Genomic DNA, 20908 nt, shown 5'->3' with positions numbered 1-20908 from the left:
GGACAAGGTGCTCCCAGTCTCATGGCCACGAGATATGGTGGTCCGATTACAATCCGTGCCAAGGAAGGAATGCCCAAAGCCAACCTGAAAGCGAGGCGCACACAACGATCGCCCTTGTACAGTGGGCAGCAGGACCAGCATTGCATGGCACTTGCGTTGACGGCAAGAGGACAAATGCACATTGTGCTTGCTCTGACCTCGTTTTATTTTCCCTTATAACAAAGTTAATTTTCACGGCGAATTACTTGTCTACGACCATACCACAGGGAAAACACCGGTTCTCGTCCGATCACCGAAGTTAAGCCCTGTCGGGCGGGGTTAGTACTTGGATGGGAGACCGCCTGGGAATACCCCGTGTTGTAGGCTTCCCTTTTTCCTTCTGTACACTTGATTATCTCAAAAAATCTCAGTTTCCTTTAATGAAAGAACATTCCAAACCAGGTTTTTTGAACACAACATGCCAACGATATGTCAAAGATGAGACATACAACAAAAACAAAATAGTTCACACGAGAAAGTGGAACTTGTATTCCCAAGGGAGCGCGTGCGCGCGAGATCTTATCAATCCAACGTTTATGACATGAAACGTATCTTTTCGTGTGAGCAAAGAACAGGATACGACAAGTAAAAAATGCATGCACTGTTATGCATTAGATGGAAGTTAACCTAGCCCGGATGATATGCATACAACGAAGGCTACAACACTACAACATTGATCCTGCGAAAACGTGACTTACGTGACGTAGCGCACTTCAAAGTCTTACTGTTCCCTGCTCAACACGGACAGTACGTATTCAAAGGGCCGATAAGACACTATCCTGACCATGAAAGATTTACTTTTTATGATAACAATCCAATTAACTGATAACATAGAGAAACCACAAAGTGTTGGCCACAGAAATGTAACGCCAACTGATCTGGCGGGTCCTCAGTTACTCAATGCAAAACGGGCTCTCCAGAACGCAACATAACACAACGCAAAAGAAATCTATCGCGATGGAGCAGTACAAACACACAGCCACTTACGTTTTCGAAACGATGCACGAGGATAAAGAGCTCGACCCGCTGGCATTTTCTTGTATCACTTCGTCTATCGATGGAAATCCCCCCCCCCCCCCCCCCGATGCGGCTGAAATAAACACGTCCTCTCGCTCTCTCTACGGCAAAGAATGAAAGAAATAAAAAATCCCAGTTTTGCAGTGCCCCAAGTACGGAACATTCACCTACAATTTCAAGCAGTGGAATTCACAAATAAAAACTACACCTTCCTTAGTCCTTACACCGCCACCGCATATCCTTCCTGTCCTGCCTGAAACGTTACCAACAAACCCTTCCCATTAGCCAACTTGGCCACCGGGGTTTGGTGCGGGGACTAGCGCGAACGCAGGTACACCACTACCAGAAATTATACGCTCGGAGTTACCCACATTTGGGGTAATCGCAAGGGTCAACCCAATCGACGTGCATTGAAAGAGCCTAACCTTGAGAGGACTGCCTCCCTGATCACAGTGCCTCCCCGAGTCAGGTAAGTAAGCCTTTTCAACCTCTCCGGACACCGCAAAACGCAACTTGTCTGCGCATACAATGTGGTAATGGGGGGTCACGTTTGCTCCCTCGTCCTGTCGTGTCGTGGCGGTCCACTCGCGGCTATGCTACCTAGAAAAGAGAAGAGAATGTGAAGGTTGGTTGCTGGGTCATTTGTTCTGCTTTAACTTGATTATTTCTTCCCCAGAGGGAAGTGGGCCACGATCGGAGGTAGTGCTATACCGAGGCAACCCGTGGCCGGGACGAGGCAAGCCTCTCTTCCACGGCCAAGTTCCAAAAATCAGTTTAATATATGAGCTGCGCGATGCGCAGGCGGACCAAAGGTCACCAGTCGACAGACTCATCCAACGCCTGAGGCATTGGTCACCAGTATTAGGCGACAGAGGCGAAATAAAACTAAGCAAATCAGGTGGTACAGAGGGTGAATTAAGCAGGTGGCCCGAAGCGAAAAACGAGCTTGTTGGAAACATAGAGGCGATGACTCCATCCGCCCCCCACTGGCGGGCAAAATAACGTCGACGTCTCCGGGTTGAAAAACGCTTGAAGAGCAAGGGGAGGTGGAACTTGACACGGGCCTTTGCTCCCTCAATGACGGCGAGGGCCCCAGGTTGACAGAACGAAAGCGGTAGTCATTGCGGGCCAGCCAGATGTGAAACTTACAGGCACACAACAGGTAACTGAAGACTTTGGGCACTGCGTGAAGCTCAGTGGAATTGAAACCAAAAAGTAAATGGCGACGCTCAAGCACAGGACACATAGGCGAGAAATGAAAAAGGAGGGACTGTAGCCAACCAACAACACTTTGAGCAAGGGGACACACAAAGAGCAAATGCGACAGTGACTCGACGACAGGACCACAAAAACAAGCGGAGGAGACAGATAAACCAAAAGAGAGAAGACGCTCAGCAGTGTAAATCACACCATGAGCTACCTTCCAGGAGAAATCAACAACAAAGCGGTCAAAATCAAAGAAGTGGAACTGGCGCCACGTATCATACCAGTAAAGGTCCCCAAAGGAGGGAAAGAACTTAACTACACAGTGCGGTGTGACAGAGGAACAGGATAAAAGAAACTGGTAACCGACTTTGGCAGAGAAAAAAAGCCACGGAGGCGACAACGTGAGGGTCAGAGGATGCGAAAACCAAAGTTCCCCGGGAGGGGGAAAAAGAGCCACCAAGCGACTCCCAGGCCAAAAGCAAAGAGGAGTAAAATGGCGGTAACAGGGACCTGTCGAAGGCAGCGGGACGGGAGAAAACATCAAGAGAGGAGGCAGCAAAACACGATTGAAACCAGTACGACACAAAGGAGGACCAGCTTGACGAGGACAAAGTAGACCGTTTGACCCACTGACCCAGAAGCGACCAAACCTTGAGCTTAATGTCCACCACCGAGAAACCTCCCAGCGATGTGGGCTGAACGACCACAGCACGTGCAACGAGCTCCCGCTTGGTTTTCCAGAAGAATGAGAAAACAAGGGAGTTAAGTTCTTTAAGTACCCAGGGGGGCATGTGGACCAGGGATGCCACATACCAAACCCTGGCGAGGGCCAGGCAATTGATGACCAAAGCCTTGCCATGAAAAGACAAGGAGCGCTGACGCCAGGAGGAGAGGACGCGTTCCACAGCCTCTATCCGAGGCCGCCAATTAGTTCATCAATGTCATGCGGGCCAATGAAGACTCCGAGGATTTTAAGCTTAGAAGATGTCCAGTCGAGAGGGACAGGGGGGTCAGTTCGGCCAGCCCAAGACCCCAGCCACAAGCCGCGAGACTTTGTCAGGTTGAGCTTGGATCCAGAACCAAGCTCATACCTTGTGTAGGTGTCAAAAACAGCCCTAATGGAGGCATCGGAGGACAAGATGAGCGATGTGTCATCCGCGTACTGGGAAATTGGAGAGAGCGGTGAGGGCAGTCCAGGCAGCAAAGGTCCAGTAATGGCGGGATTTGCTCGAATATTGGCGGCCAAGACCTCAGCGACCATAACATACAGCAAAGGTGCGAGGGGGCAGCCTTGACGCACCCCCCGTGTGAGACTGAAAAAGTTTGAGACATGACCGTTAACAATGACAGCACTCTGAACAGCATTATAGAAAAGGCGGATCCAGCGCAGAAAGGAGGTTTGGAAACCCATTCTGCAGAGGGTGGCATGCAGAAAGGACCAATCAACGCGATCAAACGCTTTTTCTTGGTCGAGCGAGAGGATGGCACAAGGAGACCCGGATTGCGTGGCGTAATGGACCATGTCTCGGAGATAAGCGACGTTCTCACCAATATAACGACCGGGGACACCACAGGTTTGATCCTCAGCCACCACGGCATGAATAACCTTCAGGAGACGCCCAGCGATGACGCGGGCAGCGAGCTTGTAGTCCACACTAAGGAGGGAAATTGGCCGCCAGTTACGAGGGTTCAGCCGGTCACCCGTCTTAAAGATGAGAGAAATGATGCCTCGACGCTGAGAGAGGCTGAGAGTGCCAGCCTCATAACATGAGTTCAGGACGAGCACGAGGTCCTGTCCGAGCACCGGCCAGAATTTGACATAAAACTCCATAGGGAGGCCATCCAAGCCCGGGGTCTTGCCTCGAGCCATCCCACATAAAGCAGTATAACACTCCTCCGACTGGAGAGGACCATCACACTGTTGAGCCTGGTCGGCGGACAAGGTGGAGGTGAGGGCGTCGAGCAGGGAAAGAGCCACGTCCCCGTCAGTAGGCTCGGCACTAAACAAGTTAGAATAAAAGGAAGCAAAAGCCTGGCATAGGTCCTTTGAACTCGAGACCACTGTGCCATCATCGCATCGAAGTGCTGAAATAAGTCGGTCGGCGGCACGCTTCTTTTCCAGACGGAAGAAAAAGGCCGAGGAGGTTTCACCTTCCTCAACCCATTGGCCCGAGCACGGACTTGGGCTCCCCGAGCTGCCTCGAGGTCTAGGGCAGCAAGGGCAGACAGGGTAGAATGGTACGGCTCAACACAGGAGGTGAAACCGGCATCAACACGGTTCTTAAGATGCCCAGCTAGTCGGCCAAGGAGGTCTCGACACTGCGATGTTTTCTTTCGAGCGCTCAGCGCAATATTTAATTGTGAGGCCTTTGATTTGGCTCTTGCCCTTATCCCACCACTTAGCTAGTGACGGGAAGGACAGCATGGACTGCCTCCAAACGGACCAAAAATTAGTGATATGCTGGATATAGTCCTCATCATTGAGGACAGAAATGTTGAGCTTCCAGAAACTGTCCCAGGAGCAGCAATGTCTGGGACACTACAAGAAAGCACCACACCACAGTGATCCGAAAACGGACAAGGAATAATATCGCAAGTCAAGACTGATGGTAACAGGAGTACGGGGCACCAATGAGATCAATACGGGAGGCCATAAGGCCGTCTGAGCGAGTCCAAGAGAAGGCAGAATCGGAAGGATGCAGGTGCCTCCAAATGTCCAGACAACAGCAGGAGTCAAAAAGACGTTTTAAGGTAGCAGTACTTTCGCGGGAAGTGTCAGAGACATTGGAGCCCCGACGATCGAGGGCGCGGTCGAACACAGTGTTAAAGTCCCCGGCAAGGAAGGTCGGATAGGTGGGATCAACCCAAGACGAGACGTCGTCCAGGAAGTCGTCACGGGCTGGGTTGCGATTGGGGGCGTAGAGACAGCAGATACGAAACGGGTGCCCAGAATGGGTAAAGTGGCAAAAAACAACACGCCCAGCGGTGTCACACCAAGAGCTCGTAAGGGTGACCGTGGGGCGGAATAAAATGATGCAACCACAAGAGTGTGCAGAGCCAACAGAAGCAACTGCATTAAAACCAGATGAACGAAACCAGACTGACATTCACTGTCTGAAGAGCAGTGGGCCCTCTTGTAGGCAGACAATGTCAGGGACCTGAGGAAAGGAACGTAACCAGTGCAGAACACCAGCGCGCTTGGACGAGTCCCTGAGACCATTGGTGTTTAAGGAGAGGATAGAGAGAGCCATAACTGAGAAGAAAGAGAGAGACAGCACAACTAGGAGCGACGGCTCCGAACCGGGGCAGGGGGAGCCAAGGAGGGAAGGCCAGAATGAACAGCCCTCCCAGACTCCCTGCCCTTTCCAGACTTCGAGCGGCCGGGGACCGCAGAACCAGGAAGAGGTTTCTTCGCTTTCTTCTTAGACTTGACCTGATCATCAGAGGAAGCCTCAACATCCGAAAGTCCACGCTTAGTGACTGGTGAATCAGTCAGCTCGACCTCGTTAACCATTACGGGAGACAGAGATAGAACCTGTGGGGTATTTACAGGGGTTACATTGATGCCCGTTAAAGGGTCATCGTCACTAAATATACTTTGACTGTATTCAGTCTCATTAACTAGTTCATTATCATTCGTATCCATTTCTTTTCCATTATTACTATTATCCATTTCCATTTCTTTTCCATTAACTACAGCATTATTTGTCATTTCTTTTCCAGTAACTACATTATTACTATTATCCATTTCCATTTCTTTTCCATTAACTATAGTAGTATTGTCCATTACACCAACTACGTTACTACTAGTGTTAACATTGTATTACTCTGTGGCGCAGCCAAACCATCAGACGCAGCGGCGGGGGAGGCAGCCACCTGCACGCGCGTCGAGGACCCACCATTACCGTTTTAGGGAGGGCCGCACCCTCCTTAACATTTACTGGTGGCAGGAGAGGCCATGGGTGGAGTACCAGGGGGGATAACTCATTGTCCCTGAGGTCGGTGTGGGAACCCCAACTTGAAATACCAGGTTGCGTGGGGGCAGGAGGACGAAGGGTTACCCCCTCGTCCCCAGAGTCCTCATGGTCAGAGCTTGCAGGAGAAGTGGGAAGGTCCTCAGGACCAGAACTGACATCCAGGAGGGGAGGCAGCGACTCCGGGGGAGTGGCACCAACAACAAGTGAAGCGGACGGATGGGCGGGGGTCGCAGGCGAAGATGGTGGGTTCCCCCAGGCATTGGGGGGGTTGGGCAATCCCTGGCCATGTGACCAGGCTCCCGACACCTGCGGCACTTCCCGCGCAAGTCACAGTTTTTGGTGAGGTGTTCCCCACGACAGATATCACATTCGGCCGGCTGACCCACATACCACACCTTACATTTATATCCAGCAATGTCCAGATTACGAGGGATCCGGCCAGAACGAACCATTTTGATGATACGGGCTCCAGTGCAGATTGCAGGGTCACCCGGGTAATGCTGGTGCCTTATCGTCTCCACCTTCCCGTACGAGGAAAAGTAGGGCCGGAGGCGATCATCACTCTCCTCAAAGGGATAGTGATACAACATAACATTTTGAGCTCGAGGCCCAGCATACATGACTTTGCACTTAGCACCAGCTAAAGTGACAAAATCATAACCTTCAACAATATTTTTACATTTTGGGTCAGCGAAAGTAATCTGAACCAGTTTTACGGGAACAAACTGAATACTGTCAATCACAAAGGGGGTGAACTTTCCCTTGATGGCTGTAACAAGTTCCGCCCTGGGAACAGAGGTTGGAACATCGGAAAGGTCGAGGACTACTGTCCTCTTAAAGGCCGCAAGAGGCATGATGAAAAGGGAAAAAGAGAAAAAACAGTCCCCCCGGAAAGCAAAGCTCCCAGGAAGGGAACAGAAAGACTGGCTACCCTGGGTTATGGCAGGACGCCAAGCATAAGTCCCCAGGAGGGTCACCAGTAAAACTCAGGAATCAAAAATCTTACCACAAATCCCAAAAACGCTTGTCCCCACACTCCAATTCCAATACGGAACTTACGCGTACCACAAGGAAAGGCACGAACCTGGCAGATAATAAAAACCCGCGTCAGGTAAGTATGCCTTTTCAACCTCTCCGGAACCGCAAAAACGCAACTTGTCTGCGCATACCATGTGGTAATGGGGGTCACGTGCTCCTCGTCCTGTCGTGTCGTGCTGTCCACTCGCTGCTATGCTACCTAGAAAAGAGAAGAGAAATGTGAAGGTTGGTTGCTTGGTCATTTGTTCTGCTTTCACTTGATTATTTCTTCCCCAGAGGGAAGTGGGCCACGCTCGGAGGTAGTGCTATACCGAGGCAACCCGTGGCCGGGACGAGGCAAGCCTCTTTTCCACGGCCCAGTTCCAAAAATCAGTTTAATATATGAGCTGCTCGATGAGCAGCGTATCAGATATTAAGCTGATAAGAACAGATACTACACTTGATCTTAGCCAAAAGGCCGAGAAGCGATGCGTAACTGCTCACAGCGCAGACAAGGTGCTCCCAGTCTCATGGCCACGAAGATATGGTGGTCCGATTACAATCCGTTGCCAAGGAAGGAATGCCCAAAGCCAACCTGAAAGCGAGGCGCACACCAACGATCGCCCTTGTACAGTGGGCAGCAGGACCAGAATTGCATGGCACTTGCGTTGACGGTAAGAGGACAAATGCAAATTGTGCTTGCTCTGAACTCGTTTTTATTTTCCCTTGTATAACAAAGTTAATTTTCACGGCGAATTACTTGGTCTACGACCATACGACAGGGAAAACACCGGATCTCGGCCGCTCACCGAACCTAACCCCCGTCGGGCGGGGTTAGTACTTGGATGGGAGACCGCCTGGGAATACCCCGTGTTGTAGGCTTCCCTTTTTCCTTCTGTACACTTGATTATCTCAAAAAATCTCAGTTTCCTTTAATGAAAGAACATTCCAAACCAGGTTTTTTGAACACAACATGCCAACGATATGTCAAAGATGAGACATACAACAAAAACAAAATAGTTCACACGAGAAAGTGGAACTTGTATTCCCAAGGGAGCGCGTGCGCGCGAGATCTTATCAATCCAACGTTTATGACATGAAACGTATCTTTTCGTGTGAGCAAAGAACAGGATACGACAAGTAAAAAATGCATGCACTGTTATGCATTAGATGGAAGTTAACCTAGCCCGGATGATATGCATACAACGAAGGCTACAACACTACAACATTGATCCTGCGAAAACGTGACTTACGTGACGTAGCGCACTTCAAAGTCTTACTGTTCCCTGCTCAACACGGACAGTACGTATTCAAAGGGCCGATAAGACACTATCCTGACCATGAAAGATTTACTTTTTATGATAACAATCCAATTAACTGATAACATAGAGAAACCACAAAGTGTTGGCCACAGAAATGTAACGCCAACTGATCTGGCGGGTCCTCAGTTACTCAATGCAAAACGGGCTCTCCAGAACGCAACATAACACAACGCAAAAGAAATCTATCGCGATGGAGCAGTACAAACACACATCCACTTACGTTTTCGAAACGATGCACGAGGATAAGAGCTCGACCCGCTGGCATTTTCTTGTCTCACTCGTCTATCGATGGAAATCGATGCGGCTGAAATAAACACGTCCTCTCGCTCTCTCTACGGCCAAGAATGAAAGAAATAAAATCACAGTTTTGCAGTGCACCAAGTACGGAACATTCACCTACAATTTCAGCAGTGGAATTCACAAATACAACTCACCTTCCTTAGTCCTTACACCGCCACCGCATCTCCTTCCCTGCCCTGCCTGAAACGTTACCAACAAACCTTCCCATTAGCCAACTTTGCCACCGGGGTTTGGTGCGGGGACTAGCGCGAACGCAGGTCCCCACTACCAGAAATTATACGCTCGAGTTACCCACATTTGGGGTAATCGCAAGGGTCAACCCAATCGAAGTGCAATGAAAGAGCCTCACCTTGAGAGGACTGCCTCCCTGATCACAGTGCCTCCCGCGTCAGGTAAGTATGCCTTTTCAACCTCTCCGGAACCGCAAAACGCAACTTGTCTGCGCATACCATGTGGTAATGGGGGTCACGTGCTCCTCGTCCTGTCGTGTCGTGCTGTCCACTCGCTGCTATGCTACCTAGAAAAGAGAAGAGAATGTGAAGGTTGGTTGCTTGGTCATTTGTTCTGCTTTCACTTGATTATTTCTTCCCCAGAGGGAAGTGGGCCACGCTCGGAGGTAGTGCTATACCGAGGCAACCCGTGGCCGGGACGAGGCAAGCCTCTTTTCCACGGCCCAGTTCCAAAAATCAGTTTAATATATGAGCTGCTCGATGAGCAGCGTATCAGATATTAAGCTGATAAGAACAGATTTTTTTTTTTTTTTTTCTTTTAAAATGTTTATTTTAAATGTGCATTCTGGACCCCAAAGGGGGTTCAGTTAATTACAAGCTACTCTTAACCTATAGACATTAAAGAGACACCTCGCTTGATTTACACTCCTAAATGACAATAAGTTAAGGTATAACATCATTCATAATAATCACAATAGTAAACAAACGTTATCTTAGTTGGTCCAAAAAAGAACTGTGATACTACGGTAAGGTACTTGGCTACAGTTGTTACAAGCCGAGAGTATCGTTAATAACTAAGATTACAGGAGGTCTACCGATGAAGTTATAGGTTGATGACAAGTTCCTTTGAAACGACCTTACATATCAGCGGATGACACCACAAGTTTTCAAATGTTCTGTAAGGCATGCGTAGAAAATCAACTTTAATTCGTGTTGCGATATCCTGCCGGATATATTTCAAAATAGCCTGAGCGTCTTCTTTACCGTTATGAAAAGTTGCTTTGTTTCGGAATGTCCAAAATGCCATACAAGATAGACTTGATAATATGTCTTGAAAGTCGAGCTGTCTTCCCGTTGTCCGGAAAATTGAGAAACAAAACAGTGGTAACATTCGCTAGGAAGGGCCGAGCCAGAAGGGCAGAGAGGGTGGGAGGAGAAAATGACGCCACACCCCTTTGCTCGTTTACAGTTGAGGAAACAATGATCAATGGTTTCTTTGCGCTGGCAATGAGCGCAAACGTTTGAATCGCATAGCCCCACGTGTGTAGGGAGTCCCGAACTTTGATTGCTCGCAAAATAATTAACCAACTAAGGTCATTCTTAAATTCTCAGTAAAAGGGGTCTCGTACTAGTGACCAATGCTTGTCAAGGTCAAAACTAGGAGTCAAAAAGGGGCCCATTGGTGAGACAGGATGGGGGAGGTCATTGTTTCCTTAAGAAATTCCTGATAACAATTCTTCGAGGTAAAATCAAATACTGTGTTAGGCCTAAGTCTGGATACCAATGAAGAGAGAGACTGGAGACAAGTGTTGTAATAAACAGTAGGACTAATGGCACTAGGTGTAGAATTATCTCTAAGGAAGGACCAGTCAGATCGGAGGCGAGCCAACTGGGATCCCACAAAATACTTTAACAAATAAAAGTCCTTGGAGTCAGGTCTAGAAATTGTGTGCACCAGAGAAGAAACTTTCAAGGCTTTACTCTTACAGATAAAGTCAATGAGACCCAGGCCCCCTTGTCGAATAGGGGCTGACAGCGTGGTCCGTTTAATCGTTTCTATCTTGGACCCCCAGAGAAAGGGGTACACTAACTTCTTAAATCTGACTACTATAAATTCTGGGAGGGAGAGAACTTTGGCTAGATACCAAAATTTACTAGCACCTATAGTGTTCACAATCATGGTTTTTTTCCAACAAATGAGAGAGATCTGGATTTCCACAGGTTCAAATTGGCTTCCAGTTTAGATAGGCGAGGTAGCCAGTTTTCAGGATCTACATTAACATTACCATTACTAAACCAAACTCCAAGTATTTTCATTTTAGAAACCCAAGTTAACCCCAGGGGCTGGGCAGGACAGGTACGCCAAGATCCTAACCACATAGCCTCTGTTTTAGACATGTTCAATTTAGCACCAGTGCCTTGTTCATATTTACTGAGTAAAAGGAATAATCGATTCAAGGAATAAACATCTTTGACAAAACAAGTAGAATCATCTGCATACTGCTGAATTTTAAAATACCTGCCCCCTGCCCCGGGGAGGAGAAAACCCTGGATGGTCTGATCGTGACGAATGTTTGCTGCAAGTGTTTCAGCACATAAAATATACAATAAGGGCGACAGGGAATCCCCCTGTCGAACGCCACGATTAATTGGAATTGAATCAGTCAGAAACCCATTAACAATAACACGCATAGAGGCTTGAGAATACAGAGAGGATATCCAGCGTCGAAAAAAGGGGCCAAAACCGAAGCGTTGCAAAGTGTTCATTAAAAAAACTACGATCTACGCGATCAAAGGCTTTTTCTTGATCGAGACTTAACAGAATGCCGGGTTCATTCGTAATGTTTACATAGTCCAAGGTGTCACGCAAAAGAAATAAATTGTCAAAAATGGTTCGACCGGGTACAGAACATGTTTGATCTTCGTGAATCAAAGAGCCAAGAACCTGCGATAGGCGGTTGGCGAGCGCTTTGGAACAAATTTTGTAATCAACATTTAGAAGTGAAATCGGTCGCCAATTTTTCAAGTCGCGTTTATCATCCTTCTTAAAAATTAGACGTGTAGCGCTTTGTTGCATACTGGGGCTAAAAAAACCTTTATCGAGGGCTGAAATTATACAGGTCTACAAGAATAGGGCCTAAAAGATCCCAGAATTTCACGTAAAACTCTCGCGGAAGTCCATCCAGACCGGGAGTTTTATCGGAAGCGAGACTTTTCAGAGCGGTGTCAATTTCATTTAAAGTGAGATATCCCTCACAAGTCGACTGTTGTTCTTCTGATAGAACAGTATTTAAATTCGAGAGAAGGGCAGATTGAACATCCAAATCAATAGGGTTTTTAGAATAAAGGTGACTGTAAAATCAAAATGAGCTCGTTCAATATCTTGTTGAGACGAAACCTCACTTCCGGCCGCATCGAAAACACTGTCAACAAAATTCTTTTGCGTGCGAGAAGCGTGAAGTTTGAAAAAATATTTCGTGGGCTTCTCGCCCTCTTCCAACCACTTTGCTCGGCTTCGAATTTGCCAGGACTGTTGTTGAACATAATTCATAGACTGGATTTCGTGTTCTAAACGCTCAATAATCGGTTTGGCTGATTCATCTCCATTAATCAATGTTTGTTTTTGCGGTTGTGAGTTGATTGACAGCTCGCACTTTATCAGAGTTTAATCTACGCTGTTTATCTTTGCTAAATTTGATCATTTCGATTTTCAAGGATTGTTTAAGAAAATCCCACCAATCGTGCAGGGACGGAAAGGTTTCCTTGTATTCAAGATGAGTCCGGATCAGACATGAAACCAAACGACAAAATTCGGAATCTTCTAAAAGAGTGGAATTAAGACACCAAATTCCTGGACCGTGAGAACGAACATGTGCTAATTCAAGTGAGAGAAAAACAGAATCATGATCCGAAAAAACACAGGGAGAAAATTTCGCACGAATCAATGTTAGGACTTAAATCCTTGGTAATAAAAAATTTATCCAGCCGTGATCCGATAGTTTTAGTCGAATTAAACCAGGTACACTGGGCCATTCTGGCGTGTTTCACACGCCAAGAATCAATTAACTGGTGAGTGACACGAAAATCGGTAAGGTCAGCAGAGAGCGAGGAATTGCCCCCGAATTTATCAAGATCACATTCATAACATTAAAATCACCGGCAATGATCCTCGAGGGAATTAGGCATGAAAAAATTGGGCAGAGTTTCAAGGAAAACTCTTTCGCTCAGTAGGATTGGTGGGAGCATAAATATTCAAAACATTAAAACGTAAATTATCCACTTTTTACTAACAGACTGATAACTCTGCCCGATGTATCTTTCGACCAGCTGAGAACTTCAAAACGTGAATTTTCGGCTACCAGAATCGCTACGCCACCCTGTTTACCTAGCGCGGGAGACCAGAAACTCTTACCGGGGCCATTTGGCTCGCAAACAATTATTGCATCGGGTTGTGAAGCAAAGTCTCTTGTAAACAAATAAAATCTGCTCGCGTAGATTTGGCAAAATCAAAAATCAACTGTTGTTTGGACCCGTTGCCAAACCCTCGGATGTTTAGAGTGACTAATTTAGCTTGAAACATAAATATGAGTTAGAGATAAATCGGGCAGGTTATCAAAATTACACTCACAACAGTTACTTGCGTTTTTTATGCTTGTTCGTCGGGGTTTCTTGGGAGATATTTCACCATCCGATGGTTCTGAATTTTCACGTTTTTTTCTGCCTGTGTGTCAGTAGATCGCCCAGAATACACAGTAGGTTGAGTTGGTTTCCTTAAGGGAACTACGGCTTCAATGAAATTAGCAGGCCTACGTCCGGAGTTCGTTACGATTTAGTAGAAACAGAACTAGCAGTGTTAGAGTCAAACAAAATAGGGGACTGTTCGTCATTATTTCCTTCAACATCCGATTCCATTGGTGAGAAAAAAGGCTTCTTCGTGGCTAATATCATCAGGTATATCATCAGTGTCGGCAGCAATCGTCGGATTATCGGGCGGATTAACAGGTGTAGTAGTAGGTGAAGTATCCATGGGTTGAAGTTTCGGCGGAATTTTCGGGAGGTAACGCATCGGTTTCGGGGCCAGAATTATTTTCAGGTGTGCTAATAGGATGGTTGTCGGGAGATCATTAGATTCGTCGGTAGTAGGAATGTCGCGGGACCAGGAATGAGGACAATTTTTTAGCGCGATGCTCGGTAGATTTACAGATGTTACACATAATGGGTTCAGGACAATCAGAAGAAAACGTGGCCGGTCTGATCACAATTGAAACATGCAGTGGTGTGACAAACATTCGCCATGTGCCCCAGGTTGATGACAGTGGCGGCAAGTACGAGGTTGACCTTTATAGCGAAAATGCACCAGAATCTTTCCAAATCGCATGAAATTCGGGATCGGTGTTCTGATCCGAACTCGGTAATGTCGCACTCCATCATAAACATTTTCCCACCCTTCTGCACGAAACATTCCTCGGCGGTGCGAGATCACATCACAAAACTTCGATAGACGATTAATAATGGCTAAATCCGGTAATTCGTGGGGCGCATCAAAAACTTGAAGATACGTAAGCGGTCGGTCAACATCCTGAAGGGCAAAAGGCAATCCTTGAACTGTAAGCGTGCTTCGTTGTAAAAAAGGCATCCTTAAAATCTTGTCGACGGAATGTCAGCAAAATAGAACCATTGGATTGACGTTGAATACAAGAGACGGCAGAATTATCGATATCGGCAGAACGTAGGGCTTCGAAAACATCATGTGCTGGTACAAAGGAACGTGGTTGAAAGGAAACTGTCAAAGGTCGCCCAGGTAGATCATTTTCTGGGTCTACAACTACAACTTCATCGGTAGGCTCTCCAGCTCTCAAAGCAGATGCATAGCTGCCCCGAAGGGCAGCGTTAGGTTCAGCAACAACAACACGTCTTCCCTCGACTACATCTCCTTGCAAAGTGCCCGCTCCAAGGCTCTGGTCAGCGGCCTGACCATTTGGCGCGCTCGCCATAACTCGGGACCAATCTTACGCGACTCGCGTCGTACAAGGGGGAGAAAGAGGCGATCCCCCAGCGGGTATTTAGCAATTTTCTTTAAATTGATTTAAAACAAGCACATTAAAAACTAAACCACGGATCTTAGCCAAAAGGCCGAGAAGCGATGCCCGTAAATGCTCACAGCGGACAAGGTGCTCCCAGTCTCATGGCCACGAGATATGGTGGTCCGATTACAATCCGTGCCAAGGAAGGAATGCCCAAAGCCAACCTGAAAGCGAGGCGCACACAACGATCGCCCTTGTACAGTGGGCAGCAGGACCAGCATTGCATGGCACTTGCGTTGACGGCAAGAGGACAAATGCACATTGTGCTTGCTCTGACCTCGTTTTTATTTTCCCTTATAACAAAGTTAATTTTCACGGCGAATTACTTGTCTACGACCATACACAGGGAAAACACCGGTTCTCGTCCGATCACCGAAGTTAAGCCCTGTCGGGCGGGGTTAGTACTTGGATGGGAGACCGCCTGGGAATACCCCGTGTTGTAGGCTTCCCTTTTTCCTTCTGTACACTTGATTATCTCAAAAAATCTCAGTTTCCTTTAATGAAAGAACATTCCAAACCAGTTTTTTGAAACACAACATGCCAACGATATGTCAAAGATGAGACATACAACAAAAACAAAATAGTTCACACGAGAAAGTGGAACTTGTATTCCCAAGGGAGCGCGTGCGCGCGAGATCTTATCAATCCAACGTTTATGACATGAAACGTATCTTTTCGTGTGAGCAAAGAACAGGATACGACAAGTAAAAAAATGCATGCACTGTTATGCATTAGATGGAAGTTAACCTAGCCCGGATGATATGCATACAACGAAAGGCTACAACACTACAACATTGATCCTGCGAAAACGTGACTTACGTGACGTAGCGCACTTCAAAGTCTTACTGTTCCCTGCTCAACACGGACAGTACGTATTCAAAGGGCCGATAAGACACTATCCTGACCATGAAAGATTTACTTTTTATGATAACAATCCAATTAACTGATAACATAGAGAAACCACAAAGTGTTGGCCACAGAAATGTAACGCCAACTGATCTGGCGGGTCCTCAGTTACTCAATGCAAAACGGGCTCTCCAGAACGCAACATAACACAACGCAAAAGAAATCTATCGCGATGGAGCAGTACAAACACACATCCACTTACGTTTTCGAAACGATGCACGAGGATAAGAGCTCGACCCGCTGGCATTTTCTTGTCTCACTCGTCTATCGATGGAAATCGATGCGGCTGAAATAAACACGTCCTCTCGCTCTCTCTACGGCCAAGAATGAAAGAAATAAAATCACAGTTTTGCAGTGCACCAAGTACGGAACATTCACCTACAATTTCAGCAGTGGAATTCACAAATACAACTCACCTTCCTTAGTCCTTACACCGCCACCGCATCTCCTTCCCTGCCCTGCCTGAAACGTTACCAACAAACCTTCCCATTAGCCAACTTTGCCACCGGGGTTTGGTGCGGGGACTAGCGCGAACGCAGGTCCCCACTACCAGAAATTATACGCTCGAGTTACCCACATTTGGGGTAATCGCAAGGGTCAACCCAATCGAAGTGCAATGAAAGAGCCTCACCTTGAGAGGACTGCCTCCCTGATCACAGTGCCTCCCGCGTCAGGTAAGTATGCCTTTTCAACCTCTCCGGAACCGCAAAACGCAACTTGTCTGCGCATACCATGTGTAATGGGGGTCACGTGCTCCTCGTCCTGTCGTGTCGTGCTGTCCACTCGCTGCTATGCTACCTAGAAAGAGAAGAGAATGTGAAGGTTGGTTGCTTGGTCATTTGTTCTGCTTTCACTTGATTATTTCTTCCCCAGAGGGAAGTGGGCCACGCTCGGAGGTAGTGCTATACCGAGGCAACCCGTGGCCGGGACGAGGCAAGCCTCTTTTTCCACGGCCCAGTTCCAAAAATCAGTTTTAATATATGAGCTGCTCGATGAGCAGCGTATCAGATATTAAGCTGATAAGAACAGATACTACACTTGATCTTAGCCAAAAGGCCGAGAAGCGATGCCCGTAAAATGCTCACAGCGGACAAGGTGCTCCCAGTCTCATGGCCACGAGATATGGTGGTCCGATTACAATCCGTGCCAAGGAAGGAATGCCCAAAGCCAACCTGAAAGCGAGGCGCACACAACGATCGCCCTTGTACAGTGGGCAGCAGGACCAGCATTGCATGGCACTTGCGTTGACGGCAAGGACAAATGCACATTGTGCTTGCTCTGACCTCGTTTTTATTTTCCCTTATAACAAAGTTAATTTTCACGGCGAATACTTGTCTACGACCATACCACAGGGGAAAACACCGGTTCTCGTCCGATCACCGAAGTTAAGCCCTGTCGGGCGGGGGTTAGTACTTGGATGGGAGACCGCCTGGGAATACCCCGTGTTGTAGGCTTCCCTTTTTCCTTCTGTACACTTGATTATCTCAAAAAATCTCAGTTTCCTTTAATGAAAGAACATTCCAAACCAGGTTTTTTGAACACAACATGCCAACGATATGTCAAAGATGAGACATACAACAAAAACAAAATAGTTCACACGAGAAGTGGAACTTGTATTCCCAAGGGAGCGCGTGCGCGCGAGATCTTATCAATCCAACGTTTATGACATGAAACGTATCTTTTCGTGTGAGCAAAGAACAGGATACGACAAGTAAAAAATGCATGCACTGTTATGCATTAGATGGAAGTTAACCTAGCCCGGATGATATGCATACAACGAAGGCTACAACACTACAACATTGATCCTGCGAAAACGTGACTTACGTGACGTAGCGCACTTCAAAGTCTTTACTGTTCCCTGCTCAACACGGACAGTACGTATTCAAAGGGCCGATAAGACACTATCCTGACCATGAAAGATTTACTTTTTATGATAACAATCCAATTAACTGATAACATAGAGAAACCACAAAGTGTTGGCCACAGAAATGTAACGCCAACTGATCTGGCGGGTCCTCAGTTACTCAATGCAAAACGGGCTCTCCAGAACGCAACATAACACAACGCAAAAGAAATCTATCGCGATGGAGCAGTACAAACACACATCCACTTACGTTTTCGAAACGATGCACGAGGATAAGAGCTCGACCCGCTGGCATTTTCTTGTCTCACTCGTCTATCGATGGAAATCGATGCGGCTGAAATAAACACGTCCTCTCGCTCTCTCTACGGCCAAGAATGAAAGAAATAAAATCACAGTTTTGCAGTGCACCAAGTACGGAACATTCACCTACAATTTCAGCAGTGGAATTCACAAATACAACTCACCTTCCTTAGTCCTTACACCGCCACCGCATCTCCTTCCCTGCCCTGCCTGAAACGTTACCAACAAACCTTCCCATTAGCCAACTTTGCCACGGGGTTTGGTGCGGGGACTAGCGCGAACGCAGGTCCCCACTACCAGAAATTATACGCTCGAGTTACCCACATTTGGGGTAATCGCAAGGGTCAACCCAATCGAAGTGCAATGAAAGAGCCTCACCTTGAGAGGACTGCCTCCCTGATCACAGTGCCTCCCGCGTCAGGTAAGTATGCCTTTTCAACCTCTCCGGAAACCGCAAAACGCAACTTGTCTGCGCATACCATGTGGTAATGGGGGTCACGTGCTCCTCGTCCTGTCGTGTCGTGCTGTCCACTCGCTGCTATGCTACCTAGAAAAGAGAAGAGAATGTGAAGGTTGGTTGCTTGGTCATTTGTTTGCTTTCACTTGATTATTTCTTCCCCAGAGGGAAGTGGGCCACGCTCGGAGGTAGTGCTATACCGAGGCAACCCGTGGCCGGGACGAGGCAAGCCTCTTTTCCACGGCCCAGTTCCAAAAATCATTTTAATATATGAGCTGCTCGATGAGCAGCGTATCAGATATTAAGCTGATAAGAACAGATACTACACTTGATCTTAGCCAAAAGGCCGAGAAGCGATGCCCGTAAATGCTCACAGCGGACAAGGTGCTCCCAGTCTCATGGCCACGAGATATGGTGGTCCGATTACAATCCGTGCCAAGGAAGGAATGCCCAAAGCCAACCTGAAAGCGAGGCGCACACAACGATCGCCCTTGTACAGTGGGCAGCAGGACCAGCATTGCATGGCACTTGCGTTGACGGCAAGAGGACAAATGCACATTGTGCTTGCTCTGACCTCGTTTTATTTTCCCTTATAACAAAGTTAATTTTCACGGCGAATTACTTGTCTACGACCATACCACAGGGAAAACACCGGTTCTCGTCCGATCACCGAAGTTAAGCCCTGTCGGGCGGGGTTAGTACTTGGATGGGAGACCGCCTGGGAATACCCCGTGTTGTAGGCTTCCCTTTTTCCTTCTGTACACTTGATTATCTCAAAAAATCTCAGTTTCCTTTAATGAAAGAACATTCCAAACCAGGTTTTTTGAACACAAACATGCCAACGATATGTCAAAGATGAGACATACAACAAAAACAAAATAGTTCACACGAGAAAGTGGGAACTTGTATTCCCAAGGGAGCGCGTGCGCGCGAGATCTTATCAATCCAACGTTTATGACATGAAACGTATCTTTTCGTGTGAGCAAAGAACAGGATACGACAAGTAAAAAATGCATGCACTGTTATGCATTAGATGGAAGTTAACCTAGCCCGGATGATATGCATACAACGAAGGCTACAACACTACAACATTGATCCTGCGAAAACGTGACTTACGTGACGTAGCGCACTTCAAAGTCTTACTGTTCCCTGCTCAACACGGACAGTACGTATTCAAAGGGCCGATAAGACACTATCCTGACCATGAAAGATTTACTTTTTATGATAACAATCCAATTAACTGATAACATAGAGAAACCACAAAGTGTTGGCCACAGAAATGTAACGCCAACTGATCTGGCGGGTCCTCAGTTACTCAATGCAAAACGGGCTCTCCAGAACGCAACATAACACAACGCAAAAGAAATCTATCGCGATGGAGCAGTACAAACACACATCCACTTACGTTTTCGAAACGATGCACGAGGATAAGAGCTCGACCCGCTGGCATTTTCTTGTCTCACTCGTCTATCGATGGAAATCGATGCGGCTGAAATAAACACGTCCTCTCGCTCTCTCTACGGCAAGAATGAAAGAAATAAAATCACAGTTTTGCAGTGCACCAAGTACGGAACATTCACCTACAATTTCAGCAGTGGAATTCACAAATACAACTCACCTTCCTTAGTCCTTACACCGCCACCGCATCTCCTTCCCTGCCCTGCCTGAAACGTTACCAACAAACCTTCCCATTAGCCAACTTTGCCACCGGGGTTTGGTGCGGGGACTAGCGCGAACGCAGTCCCCACTACCAGAAATTATACGCTCGAGTTACCCACATTTGGGGTAATCGCAAGGGTCAACCCAATCGAAGTGCAATGAAAGAGCCTCACCTTGAGAGGACTGCCTCCCTGATCACAGTGCCTCCCGCGTCAGGTAAGTATGCCTTTTCAACCTCTCCGGAACCGCAAAACGCAACTTGTCTGCGCATACCATGTGGTAATGGGGGTCACGTGCTCCTCGTCCTGTCGTGTCGTGCTGTCCACTCGCTGCTATGCTACCTAGAAAAGAGAAGAGAATGTGAAGGTTGGTTGCTTGGTCATTTGTTCTGCTTTCACTTGATTATTTCTTCCCCAGAGGGAAGTGGGCCACGCTCGGAGGTAGTGCTATACCGAGGCAACCCGTGGCCGGGACGAGGCAAGCCTCTTTTCCACGGCCCAGTTCCAAAAATCAGTTTAATATATGAGCTGCTCGATGAGCAGCGTATCAGATATTAAGCTGATAAGAACAGATACTACACTTGATCTTAGCCAAAAGGCCGAGAAGCGATGCCCGTAAATGCCACAGCGGACAAGGTGCTCCCAGTCTCATGGCCACGAGATATGGTGGTCCGATTACAATCCGTGCCAAGGAAGGAATGCCCAAAGCCAACCTGAAAGCGAGGCGCACACAACGATCGCCCTTGTACAGTGGGCAGCAGGACCAGCATTGCATGGCACTTGCGTTGACGGCAAGAGGACAAATGCACAT

The 20908-nt window shown here is 47.4% G+C and overlaps 14 non-coding genes and 2 pseudogenes across 14 annotated transcripts; 5 read left to right on the top strand and 11 right to left on the bottom strand.

The window, feature by feature from the left end:
• Positions 1-247: 247 nt before the first annotated feature.
• On the top strand, positions 248-366 carry LOC137978130 (5S ribosomal RNA). Its single transcript, XR_011118134.1, has one exon. It is a non-coding gene; the product is annotated as a 5S ribosomal RNA (ribosomal RNA).
• A 1000-nt stretch (positions 367-1366) lies between these two features.
• On the bottom strand, positions 1367-1533 carry LOC137978111 (U1 spliceosomal RNA). The gene has a single exon (XR_011118117.1). It is a non-coding gene; the product is annotated as a U1 spliceosomal RNA (small nuclear RNA).
• Positions 1534-1733: 200 nt separating this feature from the next.
• LOC137978132 (U2 spliceosomal RNA) lies at positions 1734-1915 on the bottom strand (annotated as a pseudogene).
• Positions 1916-7554: 5639 nt separating this feature from the next.
• LOC137978121 (U2 spliceosomal RNA) lies at positions 7555-7746 on the bottom strand. The gene has a single exon (XR_011118126.1). It is a non-coding gene; the product is annotated as a U2 spliceosomal RNA (small nuclear RNA).
• Positions 7747-8019: 273 nt separating this feature from the next.
• On the top strand, positions 8020-8138 carry LOC137977927 (5S ribosomal RNA; annotated as a pseudogene).
• Positions 8139-9114: 976 nt separating this feature from the next.
• LOC137978050 (U1 spliceosomal RNA) lies at positions 9115-9278 on the bottom strand. Its single transcript, XR_011118060.1, has one exon. It is a non-coding gene; the product is annotated as a U1 spliceosomal RNA (small nuclear RNA).
• Positions 9279-9472: 194 nt separating this feature from the next.
• On the bottom strand, positions 9473-9657 carry LOC137978128 (U2 spliceosomal RNA). Its single transcript, XR_011118132.1, has one exon. It is a non-coding gene; the product is annotated as a U2 spliceosomal RNA (small nuclear RNA).
• A 5583-nt stretch (positions 9658-15240) lies between these two features.
• Positions 15241-15358, top strand: LOC137977903 (5S ribosomal RNA). Its single transcript, XR_011117922.1, has one exon. It is a non-coding gene; the product is annotated as a 5S ribosomal RNA (ribosomal RNA).
• A 978-nt stretch (positions 15359-16336) lies between these two features.
• LOC137978039 (U1 spliceosomal RNA) lies at positions 16337-16500 on the bottom strand. Its single transcript, XR_011118049.1, has one exon. It is a non-coding gene; the product is annotated as a U1 spliceosomal RNA (small nuclear RNA).
• Positions 16501-16692: 192 nt separating this feature from the next.
• On the bottom strand, positions 16693-16886 carry LOC137978124 (U2 spliceosomal RNA). The gene has a single exon (XR_011118129.1). It is a non-coding gene; the product is annotated as a U2 spliceosomal RNA (small nuclear RNA).
• Positions 16887-17151: 265 nt separating this feature from the next.
• Positions 17152-17272, top strand: LOC137977892 (5S ribosomal RNA). Its single transcript, XR_011117911.1, has one exon. It is a non-coding gene; the product is annotated as a 5S ribosomal RNA (ribosomal RNA).
• A 975-nt stretch (positions 17273-18247) lies between these two features.
• On the bottom strand, positions 18248-18411 carry LOC137978027 (U1 spliceosomal RNA). Its single transcript, XR_011118038.1, has one exon. It is a non-coding gene; the product is annotated as a U1 spliceosomal RNA (small nuclear RNA).
• Positions 18412-18605: 194 nt separating this feature from the next.
• Positions 18606-18797, bottom strand: LOC137978122 (U2 spliceosomal RNA). The gene has a single exon (XR_011118127.1). It is a non-coding gene; the product is annotated as a U2 spliceosomal RNA (small nuclear RNA).
• A 266-nt stretch (positions 18798-19063) lies between these two features.
• On the top strand, positions 19064-19182 carry LOC137978104 (5S ribosomal RNA). The gene has a single exon (XR_011118111.1). It is a non-coding gene; the product is annotated as a 5S ribosomal RNA (ribosomal RNA).
• A 977-nt stretch (positions 19183-20159) lies between these two features.
• LOC137978098 (U1 spliceosomal RNA) lies at positions 20160-20322 on the bottom strand. The gene has a single exon (XR_011118105.1). It is a non-coding gene; the product is annotated as a U1 spliceosomal RNA (small nuclear RNA).
• A 194-nt stretch (positions 20323-20516) lies between these two features.
• Positions 20517-20708, bottom strand: LOC137978120 (U2 spliceosomal RNA). Its single transcript, XR_011118125.1, has one exon. It is a non-coding gene; the product is annotated as a U2 spliceosomal RNA (small nuclear RNA).
• Positions 20709-20908: the final 200 nt, after the last annotated feature.

This window comes from Montipora foliosa, chromosome 11 (genome assembly GCF_036669935.1).
Source record: "Montipora foliosa isolate CH-2021 chromosome 11, ASM3666993v2, whole genome shotgun sequence".
In the NCBI taxonomy this organism is placed as follows: Eukaryota; Metazoa; Cnidaria; class Anthozoa; order Scleractinia; family Acroporidae; genus Montipora; species Montipora foliosa.
The sequence above is the reverse complement of the archived record's forward strand: the minus strand, read 5'-3'. Positions and strand labels throughout refer to the sequence as shown.